Here is a 19,235-nt window from a genome sequence, read left to right on the forward strand (position 1 = left end):
GGACAGACAGATACAGTGGATCAATGTAGCTGCATAAACATCAAAGTAAGCGTTCTACAGTTATTGAACATAATTTTGTAAAATGTCAGGTGTCACCGCTGTGTTGTCATGAGTTTATTATTCATGGTAAATGTCACATAACCGCAGCAACCCTAAAAGAATGTCAGGCACATGTTGACATGTTTCCGCATCATCCTTCTTCAAAACACCATCATTTCACCATTAATTGTTTTTCAGGCATAAATGTATTTATGGCAGGCAGCCCTATATCAGAATGAACTCCATCAGTCCTTAAAGCTTGAGATCCTCCCCTATATTGCAGTTTAAAAGTTGCGGCGTTCCAACCTGTGTCAATCAAGTTGTACATGTTTTAATTATTTTGTTATCCTTGCTTTTTGTCTCGTCTTGTTGTCTAATTTTATATGCTGTGTGATTTTAAATGCTTTTTGATGTATTTCTGTATGTACACTCGACGTGACTGTAAATGAGGGAAACCTCAGTTGCCTTTCGAGTTTAAATAAAGGTTTGAAATTAAATTAAATTAAATATCAGCCATGCCCACCACCCACATCAGATATCCACAAACTGACAATAGAGTCCTTATTGACTGTTGGTATGACTGTGTGTTTTGCCCTTTCCACTGTAATAGCAAATAACAGAAAAAAACGTGAGGGAAACGCCGCCTTTAACAAACAATCGACCGCAGGGGCATAAAGATGGCCGCCTCCTGTTTTCATGTCTCAAGTTGCTGAGCATCCAAATGTCAACATCTGTTCCTTCCTGGTGGGTACCTAGAAGCATTAAAGAGACCAGACATTCTTGGAAAGCAGTTGGCCCCAAATTATATGAAGCCTGCAAAGCTAGTTAGTTCAGGCATTCAACTGGAGTGGAGCTGCGTCACCGAGTGGTGATGTGTCAGCTAGCCTGTAACACCAGTCTTCACACACACAACGTCATCCAATAGGTGGTCCGTTTAAACTGCAGGTTCTGTGTGTCGTTCTCTGTACCTGCTGCTGCTGCTGCTGCCGCCGCCCGCCCTGCCGCTTCATGCTGTTGCTACTCGCTCATGTGCTCATGTTTTGTGTTGTCCTCGTCCATCTTGAATTGGGTCCACGAGCGTTTGATTCCGCTACTTTGTAGCACTTACGTTTGCTAGCGGAGTAATCAGTCCAGCTCTGTAGAAGAAGCAACATACAGCCATAGGTGGCCTTAGCTACCACCCGTTTGCAACTGAAACTGGCCCCACTTGCTAACAATCGAACCGTTTCAGTGCGTACCGTACCGTACCGAACAGTGCAATGTTCATGCTTTTCTCCCAACACCCAATTTAGTCGTTGCGCTTCCCTACTGTCGGTCTGGGGAGGGTGTAGACTACCACATGATGCCCTACTGTCAGTGTGGGGAGGGTGTAGACTACCACATGCTGCTCTACTGTCAGTCTGGGGAGGGTGTAGACTACCACATGCTGCCCTACTGTAGGTCTGGGGAGGGTGTAGAATACCACATACACATACTGCCCTACTGTCGGTCTGGGGAGGGTGTAGACTACCACATGCTGCCCTACTGTAGGTCTGGGGAGGGTGTAGAATACCACATACACATACTGCCCTACTGTCGGTCTGGGGAGGGTGTAGACTACCACATGCTGCCCTACTGTCGGTCTGGGGAGGGTGTAGACTACCACATGCTGCTCTACTGTCGGTCTGGGGAGGGTGTAGACTACCACATGCTGCCCTACTGTCGGTCTGGGAAGGGTGTAGACTACCACATACTGCCCTACTGTAGGTCTGGGGAGGGTGTAGAATACCACATACACATACTGCCCTACTGTCGGTCTGGGGAGGGTGTAGACTACCACATACTGCCCTACTGTCGGTCTGGGGAGGGTGTAGACTACCACATACTGCCCTACTGTCGGTCTGGGGAGGGTGTAGACTACCACATGCTGCCCTACTGTCGGTCTGGGGAGGGTGTAGACTACCACATGCTGCCCTACTGTCGGTCTGGGGAGGGTGTAGACTACCACATGCTGCCCTACTGTCGGTCTGGGGAGGGTGTAGACTACCACATGCTGCCCTACTGTCGGTCTGGGGAGGGTGTAGACTACCACATGCTGCCCTACTGTCGGTCTGGGGAGGGTGTAGACTACCACATGCTGCCCTACTGTCGGTCTGGGGAGGGTGTAGACTACCACATGCTGCCCTACTGTCGGTCTGGGGAGGGTGTAGACTAGGGGTTTCACTGGGAGAGAGTAGCGTGTGCAGAGGTTCAAATGGTGCAAAGCTAAAAATGAATAAATACAAATTTGCATACATTTCTTAGCAAAAGTAGGTTTAATCCGATGTATGGATCAGCTGCATTGGCAGTGCAATGTATTTTGTCATTTGAAATTAATTGAATTCTGTCAGAGAGCAATGCATTAAGTGAGTGTACTAAGGGATAGGATCTCCAGCCCTCTGGAGGTCTGGCTTTATTGAGTCACACAGGCATTCAAGACATCGAGGAGCATTAAAATGTCAACGTACTGTAAAATAAATATGAGATTTCAATGGCTTGTGTAGTCAGGTCTCTGAGTAAGTCAGACAAGTCAAGTGGTCAAAACTGCATAGACTAAACGCCTATTCTCCTTCTGGAGAGTAGCCTACCTCTGTAGAACAGGGAAGTGTAAAAATAAATAAAAATAGAAGCCCAATTTTGTGTGCAAGAATTAATATGGGGGGGGGGGGGTGTTATGCAAGAATCTTTGTTCTATAGCTGTCTTAATAACTAAGCAAGAGCTTTCATTTCTATTAGCATATTGTCGTGTACTTCGGCGCACGCCTCACATCGAGAGAACCGCTGAACGGATTTTGTCACCTGAAAGGGCTATCGACAGGCAACAAATAGGGCTTTAATTATATATATATATTGTATTAAAATCGTCCTCAAGACTTCCGGTTTGCGACGTTCTGGTGAGCAGCCACATGAAAGAGCTCCCGGTCAATGAATATCAAAAAAAGGAAGTAAAACAATTAAAAACTAAATAAAAAGTGAAGATTCGAGGACAAAAGAAAGAAGGAAGAATGAACACGGGGACAAATTAAAGAAAAGCAACCCCAGATGAAGTAAATACACTGATGGAAAAGACTCAACACGAGGCAATGATGCAGCAGGTAGAACAAGCTAGCGGGACGCTGAATGTCAATGCAGAGAAGCTACAGGCTAACATACAAACTAGCTTACAAGCTAACATAGAGGCTAACCAGGCCACCACACAGATTGGATTAGGAGTAGGGATGTCCGATATTATTGGCCTACCGATATTATCGGCCGATATTGGCATAAAAATGTGATATATCGGAAAATATCTGTATCGGTTTTCAAATACAAAAAAAAAATGTGTAATTTTTTTTTTATGTTCATTTAACCTTTATTTACCCAGGCAAGCAAGTAAGAACAAATTATAATGGTTCCGGTTTTAGCACAACATGTAGTGCACGCATTTTGCAATTGCTCCGCTCCCACCAATGCTAATTTCGTTTAAAAACATTATTTGGACAGTAAAGAAAGAGAATAGACCACATCGTATGTATTGTTAAGACCCTCTACTAACCATATCAAAAGACAAAATGGTTAAAGGTAGAAAGGCGGCAGAGAAAATAACTACGGCAACTTCAACGGCGCAGGACGTAACAAAACGAGGAAGACACTTCCTAACCGTCGCTGGTTCTGAGCCGACGGCGACAAGCTCCGAGGAGGAGAAGGAAGAGGACAATTTACCGGGATCATCGATTACGGTCCCCGAAAGAGAGTTAATAGAGACCAACATAAAAGAAGGTACAGAATCAAGCTCCGTGAAAGCGAGAGCAACCAGATTTATGGATTCCAACGTCACTGCATCTATCTACCATATGCCGCCAACTGAAGAAAGCAGAAATCCACCCGATTTCAACACACTGACTAACCTGATGGTAGAACAGTCTAACCTGATGAAAGAACAGATGGTAGAACAGTCTAACCTGCAGATTACACACATCAAGGCGCTCGAGGCAAACGTCGATGCTAAATTCGATCGCATCGAGGCTAAATTCGATCGCATCGATGAGAAATTAGAAGAAGTCAAGAAAGCGATCGATGCACAGTCAAAGCGAATCACGACAGTGGAGATTTCGGTGACAGAAAACACAAAAGCAGTCAAGGCGAACGAAGGTGGCATGACAGAGATGGGAGAAGAGATGGAAAGAGTGAAAGATGAATATCGGAGGGAAATACAAGGGCTTAAAAACGAAGCGATGGAGAGGCAACTAGAAACCCAACGTTACCACAGGCGGAATAACATCCGCATTGTGGGGCTTGATGAAGCAGTGAACTGCGAAGACATCAACTTTCCAAAAGAGTTATCAACGATTTTGGATAACACCGATCCAAACAAAGTGCCAGAAGTGGAACAAGTTTACAGAATCGGTTCCCAGGGGCAAAGTATCAACGGGCCGAGAGTCATCATTGTCACTCTGCGGAAAACTACAACAAAGGATGACATCATCAAATATGCTCGCAACCAACGTGGGAAGCTGAAGTATGGTGATAAACCAATATTTATCTACGAAGATTTGAGCAAAGAGGCCATCATCCGACGTCTACCATACAAAGATGTGATGCAAAAGCTGTACAAAGCCGGCTACAAGCCAAGGCTAGCATATCCGGCGCTGTTATCATTCTTGGGCAATAACGGCCGCAGGTCAGGTCCATATACACCTTTTGAAGCTGAGGATTTCCTGAATCAAAATGTAGCAAATAACCCAAAGCATGACGAAAATGCCGGAAACAGTTAAGCCTCTCTCTAAATATATACCAGTGTTGGAATGACTTTATTGTGTTCATCAATGAGGTCATTCCACCAGTGTTGGAATGACATTGTTGTGTTCATCAAAGTAGCAAACGATATGCAAGTCGTCTATAACAAAGTGTACTGTGTATAATACGATTCATAATACATTATAATTTCAGTCTCTGGTCTCTGAGGGGACAAATAAATATCATTGCAAAAAGATCTATCTGGAATATTCTGGGTTTATCGCTCAAATGCCCTGGGTCTCTTAGATCATTCTGGAAAGTAAAATAGTCTAGGCACTAGTATATTCTACAACCTTCTAGAATATAAGGCACCATGACAACGAAGCATACAACTCTAACAATAACATTCGGTGTGTATACACATAGCAGATAATAAATTAAATGAAGTGCAATCAGTCCTTAATAATACTTTAAAATTAACCACACATAAACGTATGAGCACAGCAAGGTTATTCAAACAATTTAAGTAATCACTCCATTAAAGGCACATTGAAGCGCTAAAAGGCGCTGCTTTTCTATCTTATCTAATCAGTTAAATCGGTTCTAGTGGCTTCTCCACGTTGATAATTATTTATCTCTTATTCCTTATCTATATCTTTCCATTGATTTTTATTTTATTTAATTTTTTCTTCTCATTACTCTATATTTTTTAAATATATTTTAACTTACATTGTTCTTTTCCAATGTTCTTCACATTAAGGTGTCAATATTACTCTATATTTTTTAAATATATTTTAACTTACATTATTCTTTTCCAATGTTCTTCACATTAAGGTGTCAATATTGCTCTACAATCTTTTCCTTTTTTTCCCCCACACGTTAGTGGAGGGTTCAAAGGAATATGTCGATAAAGGTTTATTCTCTTTTTTTATTTTATTTTTTATTTTTATTTTTATGTTATTTATCACAATACTTCATTACAGTAAGGGAAGGTGCAAGACCAAAAGCGACATTCTATTGCAATAGAATGGAAATGTTAGATCCTATGGCAATTAGCATAGGAAAATTAGGATTACAATGCTCAGTTTGGGCAATCCGGTGGACCATGGGAGAAAGTCAATCGCGGAGGATGTGTTCTTGGAACACAGGCATGTTCGACTTTCTGGGTGAGGGGAAAATAGGGGATTTTTATTTGTATATATATATGTTTTTAAGCTCAGCTCTCAACGGGACCTCATTAATTGGATGTGCATCTATTGTAGCTTCATACTCCAGAAACATTACCAAAAACTACACGAAAACATGCATAGACTATGGCTAGTTTGAATATAATGGTATGGAACACCGGTGGGATAAACAAACAACACAAGCGCAAAAGCGTGCTCACACTGATGAAAAAAGAACATGTGGACGTGGCTCTATTAAGCGAAACGCACATTTTAGAGGGAGACATAAATACGTTAGCGGATAACATATACCATAATATTAGTCACTCTTCTTTTGCTACGAGAACTAGAGGGGTAGCCATAGTCGTCAGACGCAAATTAAATATCGAATTGAAAGGGGTATGGTCGGATGCTGAGGGGCGCATAACTATAGCTAGGATTATACACAATAACAGGAAAATTGCATTGGCAGCGGTATATGCCCCGAATTTGTACGAAGTGGGTTTCTTCACTTCACTAACAGGAGAAATGTTAAACCATCCCGAGTACTCATATATAATAGGTGCGGATTTTAATGCCATTTGGAACCCAAGGATGGACAAAACTTACCTTTCCTTCTCCAGCGAACAAAAGAATTCATCTAAAGCATTAAAAGATTGGTCGAAATCAACAGGAGTAACTGATTTATGGCGTTCACTTAACCCCATGACCCGCAAGTACTCCTGTCGTTCGGCGAGACACAACACACTATCCAGAATTGATTACGTCTTTGCATCCCCGAGAATATTTGATAAATATGAAGTGGAAATGACACCCAATGCGCTATCAGATCACTGCTACTTAATCCTGAAAGCAACATTTGGTACACTATCTGCCCGGGCCCCAAGATGGCGTTTTAATTCGATGCTGCTTAACAACAAGGAATTCATTACACAAATTAAAGAAGCTCTCACAGTATTCCTACAAGATAATGCTAACTCGGTGCAAGATCCCAGAATATTATGGATGTCGGTAAAGAATATGATCAAGGATTTCTCGGATAGATTTACCTCCATATTGCGCAAAAATCAAAACACAAAACTGTCTGAAATGGAAACGCTTTACTCAACGCTTTTTAATTCTTTAAAATACAACAACTCTACTAGACTAGATAACCAAGTTAACATTCTAAAGACAGAGATCAAAGCAATGTACAGACAAAAATCGGAATTGCAAATACGCAGCACTAGACAACAGCAGTACTTCCAAGGTTCTAAACCTAGTCACCTATTAGCCATGCGACTAAGAATTAATGCAAAATTTGCAGATATAACTGCCATTAGGAAACAACAAGCTCTAGTAACAGAACCCAAAATAATAAACGATACATTCAAAGAATTCTACTCCGATTTATATAACTCAGAAACGACCTTTGATCAAGACAAATTAGACACATATCTTAATCAAATTACTCTCCCTAAACTTACGGAGGAAGACGCTAAACAGTTAGAAGTACCGATCACATTAGAAGAACTCAAGAAGGCCATATCCGGAATGAAAAACGGCAAAGCTCCGGGAATTGACGGTATCCCATCAGAAATGTACATTTCTTGCTGGGACATATTTGGACCCTTATTACTAAATATGATCTTATACTCAGTCAAAGAGGGAAGCTTCATTGAACACCAAAATACCGCACTCATTTCAGTTCTTCACAAAAAAGACAAAGACCCCACTGAGTGCGGTAGTTACCGTCCTTTAAGCCTCCTCGGAACCGATGTCAAACTGTACTCTAAGATATTAGCCATCAGATTGCAAAAGCATATGACGTCTTTAGTTCATCCGGACCAAACAGGCTTCATAAAAGGTCGCCTGATCAATGATAACATAAGGCGAATACTGCACGTACTAGATACAGACAAAGAGGACATCACACCTAAGGCGATACTATCCCTGGATGCTATGAAAGCATTTGACAGGTTGGAATGGTCGTTTCTATGGGCAGTATTGGAAAGGATGGGGTTAGGAAAAGGTTTCATTGATATGATTAAAGTACTATACAAGGACCCATCGGCCAGGATTACAACAGGCACATTCATCTCCGATATCTTTCCGGTATCACGCTCAGCCAGACAAGGTTGCCCTCTTAGTCCCGGACTATTCGATCTATCATTAGAACCTTTAGCACAATTTATAAGACAATCCCAACACATAGAACCAATAGTAATCAAGGGCACACATCATAAAATTAGTTTATATGCGGACGACGTAATATTGTTCATGCAAAACCCCAACAACACATTGCCGCTTATACTCAAGTTGATAGAGAACTTTGGTGATTTATCGGGATTTAAAATAAATTGGCCTAAGTCGGCTTTTCTTCCTCTTAACACCAGTGCAAAAAAAGAGACAACCCTCCCAGGTGCGATACCCATGGTCAAACATTTCAGATGCTTGGGTGTGGAAATATTTCCCACCATAAGACAAACGGTGAAGCACAATTACACAAAAATACAGAACAAAATCAAAGACGACCTGGACAGGTGGGCAAAACTTAAAAACTCAGTACAGGCAAGGGTATCAATAGTTAAGATGGATGTATTACCAAGAATCAATTTCTTCAGCTCAATGCTTCCGTTACCTCCTCCAGAGGGCTACTGGAAAAGATTACAAACCTCCACATACAAATTTATTTGGAATAACAAACCACCTCGCATAAAAAGATCCACCGCACAGAGAAATAAAGCAGACGGTGGCATGGCAGTCCCAGATTTTTTACAATATTTTAATGCCTTCACATTAAGACCATTGAAGAAGATATGGTTTGACCCCGAGGCTTTGGTATCTTGGAGAAAATTAGAAGAAAACATAGTAGCCCCACAGAGATTGAAAGACATAGCATACACTAAACTTTCAATCAAGCATTGTGAGCGAGAATTTGGCCCAATAATTACCCATGCAATCAGGACATGGCGGGAAACACAAAGGAAATTTCCTAACCCTCAAGTATGGCATAATCACACTCCCATATTCAATAACAATGCTCTCTTAATGGGAAAACGACCTATAAGATTCCCTATATGGGAAGAGAGAGGCATACACTCATTAGGGGATATTTTTAATAACAAGGGCCTCTGTAGTTATGTCGAAATATGCATAAAGTTTAACCTCACCGAGTCCACATGGCTTTTTTACATACAGTTACGACTTTGTATGAGATCTCACGGTGTTCCATTACATATACCAATTGAACACCACAGATACCACAAATTTTTCTATGAAAGAGATACATTGGGAGGTTTTGTATCAGGTTTTTATTATCAATTACTAACGTCCTCGTATGAAACCCTTCAACTAGACAATGTCTGGAGGAGGGATATACCAGACCTGGAAAATGACTTTGATTGGCAAGGAGCCTGGGCAAATGTCCGACTTACATCAAGGAACCCGGATCATCAACAAATCAATCTGAACTATATTCACAGGACATACTTGACTCCTATAAGGCTGTGCAAAATGGGGCTTATACAAGACTCCAAATGCTCCCAATGTACAAATGGGGACGAAGGAACATTTATGCACATGTATTGGGACTGCCCACCAGTTAAGGCATTCTGGAAAGATGTGTCCCAACAATTATCAATACTCGTATTTTGGAATATACCTGTACACCCCGCGGTATTGCTATTGAATGATGTTTTTGAGTTTGCAGTGAATCCACAACTAAAAAGATTGGTTTTATCGGGTATCACAGTAGCTAAAAAACTGATCGCATCACGTTGGTTTCAACCGGAAAAAATTTGCCGGAAAGTGTGGTTTCTTACATATCTCGATGTGATATATCAAGAAATATCTACAGCAAGAATTCTGGGGCTCAATGAATCCAAAATGTCAATGTGGTTAGAAGTGGTGGAGAGAATAAAAGCTAGCCTATAATGGTAGTGTCTGGTTAGGAGTGAGGGATAATGGAGGTACTATCCAAGAGGGGGTCCGGGAGGGGGGGGTTTGAGCTGGAGCATATGTGTGTAGGGTTTTAGAAAATAGGTATTAGGGGTATATTATATACTAACATTTATATAATTGTAACTTCGCTGGATATACACTGTATACGGTTAAAATGTTATTATTGACTATTTTTGTTTTATCCTGTTTCTGTACTTGCATATATTTTAACCACCTTTACTGAAAGTTTCATTATACATTGTGTGTTGAGTACTGACTTTTAATAAGTTTTGTTTTGCAATAATAAAAAAAATTAAAAAAAAAAAAGAACAAATTATAATTTTATTTATTGTCAAAGTATGCATAATGTTGTGTTAATTACACGACAAGAGATATGTAATGTTAATTACCTGAAATGATTCAGTTTTTTGGGGGGGAGAAACCCTGCATATATCGGTATCGGTTGATATCGGTTGATATCGGTATCAGAAATTAAGAGATGGACAATATCGGTATATCGGTATCGGTAAAAAAGCCAATATCGAGCATCCCTAATTAGGAGCAATGCGGAGCATACAATGTAACACTGAAAAATCCAACAGAGGTGGCAATGAAGCGTCGGAGCTATGTAGAAATAAAGAAAATTTCAGAAAAAGAAAGGAACCAGGTCCCAACAACGTGCAGGAGGCGGCGAGGGACACGGCGTGGAGAGGATGGAAGGTGCCGGGAGGGGAAGGAGAGAGGCCTATGCAGAGGATGGAGAGGGCACGCAGGTGGACCAGAACCGAGAGACGAGGATGAGGAGAGGAGGACAGGAGGAGGAAAAGAGGGGACCTGAACCGATTCAAAGCAGATCAACTATGAAGGACAACAAAGGGACACGAGAAAGGGGCATGAAGGGCCACGGTGATCCAAGGAAAGATACAAGACAAAATCAACGTGGAAGAGTACCCAATACAAACATACACACGGGGGACCTGGGGATGAGAATAGATGCAACAGAGGAAAGATAATTGAACAGTTACCCCAAGAAGTATAAAACTATAACACCAGAATTTGGAATAATTAACACTATGATTTACAATACACATGTTATAGACAAACGATTTGACATTTATTTAAAAAAGTGGACATGCTGATTAGGAAACATATTGGGGAATAATACACGATGGACTGGTATGAAGGAACTACAGGATTACACGTGACATACAATACAAATGAACATGAGCATAAGAAAGACAAATTCAGAACATTGACCGGGAGCTCTGAGGCCGTCCACAGAACGAATGTTGGACTTATATAGTGCGCACCTCACCACTAGGGGGAGCCCTCTCACTAGGAGAGCCATTACTCTTTTTCAGCTGAGTGGGGTCTTGTATGTCGTGGAGTCGTTGTGCATGGGGTGGGGTACTGAGTGACATGGGAGGTAGCGGGCTTGGCTCGGTGGGGGGGAGTCTCCTTCCCTCTCTACTGGGCCTGGCCCAATTTAATTCAAGGGACCCGTGTCGCTGAGTGCTCGGTCCCGCGTGGGACAGACCTGGGATGTGGGGGAGCCCTATTTCTAGGGGTGGATGGCGGGAGGGGGGGGGGTCCCTCTTATGGGGGTCTGGGAGGCTGAACGCAGCCGTATTCAAGGGGCCCATGTTAGTGTATTGTTATGTTATTGATGTCATTGTAAGTATTGTCTAAGTGTTGTATGTCAATAAATGTTAATACAAATGTAAGTTTTAAAAAAAGAAATCGTCCTCAAGAAGGCCGACATGTGGGCCGTTGCATGCTAAGAGGAAAACCAACATATAGTAATACCTTCCATCAATTTTCAATCCATTCATACGTGATGGATCAATGTAGCTGCAGCCTTATTCAACGTATCGCGCAAACATACTGTTGCTGGTCTCCTCTGCAGGAGCTCCTCTGCAGTTGAGCTGTTGTGGGGTTTAAATCCAAAAGATTGTCAAATCCTCAGCCATCGTTGTATAACCTGTAACATGCACCCACCCTCTGGAACTCACTCCCTCCAAACATCTGTAGTGCTACAGTACATCCCTGCACTCCTTCAAATCCCAACTCAAAACCCACCTCTTCACCAAATTTGTAAATGACTGCCTGATTTCCCTTTTTTATTTTTATTTCATTCTTTCCCTTTGATTATTATTTTGTTAAATGTTGTTCCCTGTTCCCCTCCCTTAGCTGCCCCCTCCTGTTAAGCGCCTTGGGTTTCCTGAAAGGCGCTATATACATTTAAGATATTATTATTATAATTATTATGTCGCCTCTTGAGACTTCTTTCTCTCCTTCATGTGATGTTAAATCGACTCTAAAAGTTAAAGTGAAACTACTGCGACTCTACTGCACAATAAAATAACACTTTCAGTTTGATAATCGTCATGCTCTAATCTCCATATTTCCCTCTTCATACTCTGAGCTCCACATTTCCCTCTTCATACTCTAATCTCCATATTTCCCTCTTCATACTCTAATCTCCATATTTCCCTCTTCATGCTCTAATCTCCATATTTCCCTCTTCATACTCTAATCTCCATATTTCCCTCTTCATGCTCTAATCTCCATATTTCCCTCTTCATACTCTAATCTCCATATTTCCCTCTTCATGCTCTAATCTCCATATTTCCCTCTTCATACTCTAATCTCCATATTTCCCTCTTCATACTCTAATCTCCATATTTCCCTCTTCATACTCTGAGCTCCATATTTCCTGTCTTTCTAGGGTTGAGCAATAATTCAATATTATATTATCATATCCTATCTGGATCATATCGCATATGAAATTATGATGTTGTGATATTGTTGGACACAATTCTGTCATCTAAATGAATGATTGATAACCACCACATATTAATTAAAATGTATCTCAAAATGAGATCTTCAGTACTTGGGGGGATGTTATTTGAAAATAACAGAGTTCTGGTTTGATATCACACTTTATATTATCCTGCAGTTCAATGTGATGAGCAGCAAATGGATTATCTATCTTGTGATTTTGTATACGTGAACAGACAATGGACCTTTATACATTTGGTACATAATGTAACAAAACAACAATGAATGAACAACAAATCCTCATGTTGTACGTTGTCATGGCTGCGCTGTCACAACATGAAGCTATTTTGTGGACCCCCAAGAGAAATACCTGCTGCATTGCTGTGGCTAATGGGAATCCTAATGAACTAAACTGCTGCCATAAGCCTCCTTGTTCACAAGTTAATGAACTAAACTGCTGCCATAAGCCTCATTGTTCACAAATTAATTTGTCTTGTTAAAGCTGGTCCATTGGGATGCTTACTTCTGCAAAAAAAAATAAAGTGCAAAAGGTTATGAGTAGTCGGGAGGCAGCACCCTTGACAAGTTCTTCTAATGGTGCTCCCAGGTAGGATTATGTTGGGAGTTAGGTTGGGAACACTGTATGATGTCAATTCAAGCAGCTGACACCTCAATGCACAGTGCAACTGTAGAGATAAATTAGCTTGCAGAACCCATTTTGAATTGTCCTTTGCATTTATAGAAATATGGTGATGCTTTCACATAAAAAAATTCTTCTCACCCAAAATGTCAGGATTTCAGATAAATGTGTATGTACAGTGGCAGTCTGGCGGCATGATGGTGTAGTGGTTAACACTGTCGCCTCACAACTAGAAGGTCCAGGGTTCGATTCCCCCTTGGGCACGTTTCCATGTTGCCACGTACCCAGGTGGGGTATCTCCCGGGCCTTTCTATGTGGAGATTGCATATTCTCCCCGTGCTCGCAAGGGTTTCCCCTCCCGATAAGATAAACCCAGTGGAAAAACATGCATAACAGATTGCAAAAGCTGTCGCGTTCCCTGACGAAGATGGACAGGAGCACTTGAATTGGTCCCGGGGCGCGGCCCCACGCCGCAGCCCCTATCTGCTCCCAGCTGCCCTTGGGGGGAAGGACAACGGGTTGGGTCAAGCGCAGAGACTCAATTTCATTGGCGACCCTAAAATTGCATGTGTGTGTTCCTGTGTGTGCTGCCCATTGCATGTGTGTGTCAATGCATGATGAATAAACGTCTTCAAAAAGTCCAGTTTATATACAATACGTGTAAGGGTTTATCATTATTATTATTATTTCTTTTTTTGCAGAGGACAGATACAACCACAATGACATGTTGCAAGCACGGCACAATTTAAAACGGCACAATTAATGTATAAAGCAAAAAGTCATGCACTTCCAAGAAACATTCAAGAATTGTTCTTTGATAGGGAGGGGGGTTATAATCTGAGGGGAGAACACAATTTAAAGGTGCTAAACGTACGCACTACCATGAGAAAACACTGCATCTCAATATGTGGAGTGAAACTGTGGAACAGTCTTAATGTGGTGTTAAAGCAATGTCCAAACATGAGACAATTCAAACTGATGTATAAGGAAATTATGTTCACAAGGTACAGGGATGAAGAAGGGACTTGATATTCACAGGTGTTTACATTTTTATTTTGTTTCTATTTTATTTTATTTTATACATATATAGTTTTTGTTTTTTGTTTTGCATATATATGTATATATATTTTTTTTCTTTTCTTTTCTTTTCTTTTTTATGTTTAAAATAGTACACTCATTTGAGTAGTGGAAAAGGGGTAGGATTAAATAAGTGTATACTTCTTCCTACTCCTTTTCGAACATGCAGATTGAGTTGTTTTTCTTTTTTGTTATTGTTTGTTGTATTCATTGCATGTTCGAAATAAAGACTTCAAAAAAAAAAAAAAAAAAAAAAAAAAATTGTGTTGTATCACAGTATTTTAGCTAATGTTAGTTACTGTACTTTTCAATACCTGTCCTTGCAGCTTGGTACAGATAATATACTGTACTACATACCTGACGGTACCAGGTACAAGATAAATTGATAAATATTTTACATTATATTTTGGGCATTTCATTCACCAGCAAAACTGACTTGATTCCACAATTCACCAGACACTTTTTTTTTTACCTCTGTACAGCCTAATCATTTTATAATTACAATATTATAATTATACTTCCCAAATGACGGTTGGTTACCTACTTAAAAGACAAGTGGATAAACGGACGGTACCAACAACAGGCAAAGATTCACCAGCGTTTGGCAGTGGTTTGGCTGATGTTCATTTTCCACCCTGACGGTGTCAGAGAGCAGCCATGCCTGATGCCTTGTAAGCCTTTTCTCATTCATCTTGACCAGGGTGGGTTCCCCCCTTGGCTGACCAGTCAACACTTGGGTTCCCATGCAGGAGACCCAGGTTGGAATCCTGGTGTGTTACACAGTGGTACAACGGTTGCTAATTGGGTCTCATAAGCATGGACATTACTAGGGCTGTCCTTGAACATTTTTGTCGACTAATATTGATTTAGTCAACTAATCGATTGCTTGATTTAATAGACAAGTCTGTAAACGTGTTTCCCACATGTAATCGTGCATAAGGAGGACCTCTTTAAATCCCATGCTTACTCTAGTGATGTTCTTAGAATCTCTCAACATTCTGATTAAACTGGTGTGATTTTATACCTGGAAGGGTTAACACTCCTTGACATTTATTTTGCTCGCCACCTGTCCTTTCCCTGATGGCACGGTGGCGTAGAAGGTCCTGGGTTTAATTCCCAGTGGGGACCAGGTTGCCAGGTTGCCAGGTACCCAGGTGGGCGGCCCCAGTCTGCTCCTGGCTGCCCATGGGGGGAAGGACGATGGGATGGGTCAAGTACAGAGAGGCATTTCAACTGCAAACCCAATGCGTGCGTGTGTGTGTGTGTGTGTGTGTGTGTGTGTGTGTGTGTGTGTGTGTGTGTGTGTGTGTGTGTGTGTGTGTGTGTGTGTGTGTGTGTGTGTGTGTGTGTGTGTGTGTGTGTGTGTGTGTGTGTGTGTGTGTGTGTGTGTGTGTGTGTGTGTGTGTGTGTGTGTGTGTGTGTGTGTGTGCGCGCGCAACCAGCAGCATCCAGTACAGAGAAAATTGCCAAGGGAATGTGGGCATATCTCAAGGACCAAACTAGCTACAGATTTAATTTTTCAGAGGAGCAACTTAATTATCACGTCTCAGTCTGACAAGAAATCCTACTGAGATCAGACAGGTGAAACACTATGACTATATTATACTGGATACACTCAAAGTCTAGATACTTCTACTATATTATACTGGCTGTAATCACAATCTAGATACTGCTACTATATTATACTGGCTGTAATCACAGTCTAGATACTGATACTGTGTGTGTGTGTGTGTGTGTGTGTGTGTGTGTGTGTGTGTGTGTGTGTGTGTGTGTGTGTGTGTGTGTGTGTGTGTGTGTGTGTGTGTGTGTGTGTGTGTGTGTGTGTGTGTGTGTGTGTGTGTGTGTGTGTGTGTGTGTGTGTGTGTGTGTGTGTGTGTGTGTGTGTGTGTGTGTGTGTGTGTGTTCCTGTGTGTCGCCCATCTTAAATGTGTGTTGCTGCATGACAAATAAAGACGACTTCTTCTGCTTCTTTCCCACTCCTCAACTCTATCTCTCCTGACTTGGCTCGCTGTCTTCAATTCAAGTAAAAACAGGCTTTCACCTGCAGTATATGATGTCGTACTTTAGTAATGTTGGCTAAGTATGCATCAGAATTAGGGCTGGGTTAAAAAGAAATCTATTTCCCGATTCTGAATCGATCTTCATTTGAATGAGCGATTATCGATTCATAATCCCTAAATCGACATGATAAAAGAAATATATATATATATCCCCACATTTTGTCGTTATGCCATTTCCCTTCCTGGTCGTCTCGTGTCCAGATCTTGCACAACGTGTTTGAATCTAAAAACATGGATCAAGTGAAAGCATCACCCAAGTCACCGCCAGACAGGTGCAAAGGCAGATGTCTGGTTGCATTTTGGATTTAGAAAACATGACGACAGAGAAGAGCTGGACAAAAACAAAGCCATTATGTAAGCTGTGCAAAGTGGAGGTGAAGTATTGTGGAAATACAACAAATCTATGAAACCACTTACTGAGACATAACCCAGACGTGACATAATAGCAAAAGCCAATGTTCCAATAAAAGGTACGTCCATGTAACAGCTTGAGAGTCAATTCTTAAGTAAACATTGATATTTTTAACAATGCAACATGTTAGAGGGTTCCTTGAACCATTTATAGCATTGAATCGAATCAAATCGGAAATCGAATCGATTCGGGACCTTGTGAATTGGAATCTAATCGTTTCGGGAATTCAGTGGCGACACCCAGCAGCCCTCATCAGACTGTAGGCTGTCATGTACCTCCTGTAGCCAGCGAGCGGAGGCACAGACTGTAGGCTGTCATGTACCTCCTGTAGCCAGCGAGCGGAGGCACAGACTGTAGGCTGTCATGTACCTCCTGTAGCCAGCGAGCGGAGGCACAGACTGTAGGCTGTCATGTACCTACTGTAGCCAGCGAGCGGAGGCACAGACTGTAGGCTGTCATGTACCTCCTGTAGCCAGCGAGCGGAGGCACAGACTGTAGGCTGTCATGTACCTCCTGTAGCCAGCGAGCGGAGGCACAGACTGTAGGCTGTCATGTACCTCCTGTAGCCAGCGAGCGGAGGCAGACCGCTGGTGTGTGAATCTGTGACTGGATGGGTGAATGTGAGGCATACGTTTTATCCAAGTGCTTTGGATTAAAAAAAACATTATATTAATGCACTCCAGTCCATAATAAGTAATCATGCACACAAATGGTGACAGAGGACTCAATGACTCATCAATCAAGGAGGAAATCCCCCCCCCCACCCTTCCCCCCCAGTTCTAACTGTGAGCAGCCATCATTAGCGGCAGAGTGTGTGTGTGTGTGTGTGTGTGTGTGTGTGTGTGTGTGTGTGTGTGTGTGTGTGTGTGCGTGCGTGCGTGCGTGCGTGCGCGCGCGTGTGTGTGTGTGCGTGCGTGCGCGCGTGTGTGTGTGTGTGTGTGTGAACGTGCATGCGTGTGTGTGGGTGGGAGGTGTGTCTTCCTGACAGCTCTGTCTTTGTTATTGTTGTTGTTGTTGTTTATCCTGTGTTCTGTGCCGGCACAGGAAGAGGGGAGGCACAGTGATAATCATAATAACACTGGGGAATAAAGGAGAGAGAAGAGATGGAGGAGAAGAGAGGAAGAAGGAGGAGCAGCGGTTCTTGTTACTCCACTGCCCGCACGCACACACACACACGCACGCACGCACGCACGCACACACACACACACACACACACACACACACACACACACACACACACACACACACACACACACACACACACACACACACACACACACACACACACACACACACACACACACACACACACAGTACATAGTAGACACACACAGACACACACAGTACACAGTACACACACACCACTACAGAACCATCAGAATAGAGCTTCCCACAATTCACTGTGTGTACGCACGCCTATGTCTGTGCATGTGTACAGAGTGTGTACTGTGTGTACTGAATGTGTGTGTCTGTGTGTGTGTGTGTGTGTGTGTGTGTGTGTGTGTGTGTGTGTGTGTGTGTGTGTGTGTGTGTGTGTGTGTGTGTGTGTGTGTGTGTGTGTGTGTGTGTGTGCAACCAGCGGCATCCAGTACAGAGAAAATTGCCAAGGGAATGTGGGCATATCTCAAGGACCAAACTAGCTAACAGATTTAATTTTCAGAGGAGCAACTTAATTATCATGTCTCAGTCTGACAAGAAATCCTACTGAGATCAGACAGGTGAAACACTATGACTATATTATACTGGATACACTCAAAGTCTAGATACTGCTACTATATTATACTGGCTGTAATCACAGTCTAGATACTGATACTATATTATACTGGCTGTAATCACAGTCTAGATACTGCTACTATATTATACTGGCTGTAATCACAGTCTAGATACTGCTACTATATTATACTGGCTGTAATCACAGTCTAGATACTGCTACTATATTATACTGGCTGTAATCACAGTCTAGATACTGCTACTATATTATACTGGCTGTAATCACAGTCTAGATACTCATACTATCTATCAAAGACTCCAGCCACCCAAACAACTGCCTCTTTGAACTGCTGCGGTCAGGCAAGCGATACCGGAGTCTCATGGCAAGCACAGAAAGACTCAGAAGAAGCTTCTATCCCCAGGCCATCAGGTTGCTCAACGAACAATAACACTATGCAACAACCATCAAAAGCACTCACAGCACACACATCCACACGCACACACTCACTTTAAACAAAGAACTCACTGCAGCACCCACTCTGCACACTTTAGAACACCTAAACACACTTTATATTTATTGGCAAAGAATTTGCACTACAACCCATACCTCAGTACACCTTACTGTAAATTGTACGGGTATCGGGGGCATCCCTAACTACTACGTATCGTTTTTTCCCCCCACCCCTAGCTACTAT

Source organism: Notolepis coatsorum (assembly GCF_963971535.1).
Source record: "Notolepis coatsorum genome assembly, chromosome: 3".
In the NCBI taxonomy this organism is placed as follows: Eukaryota; Metazoa; Chordata; class Actinopteri; order Aulopiformes; family Paralepididae; genus Notolepis; species Notolepis coatsorum.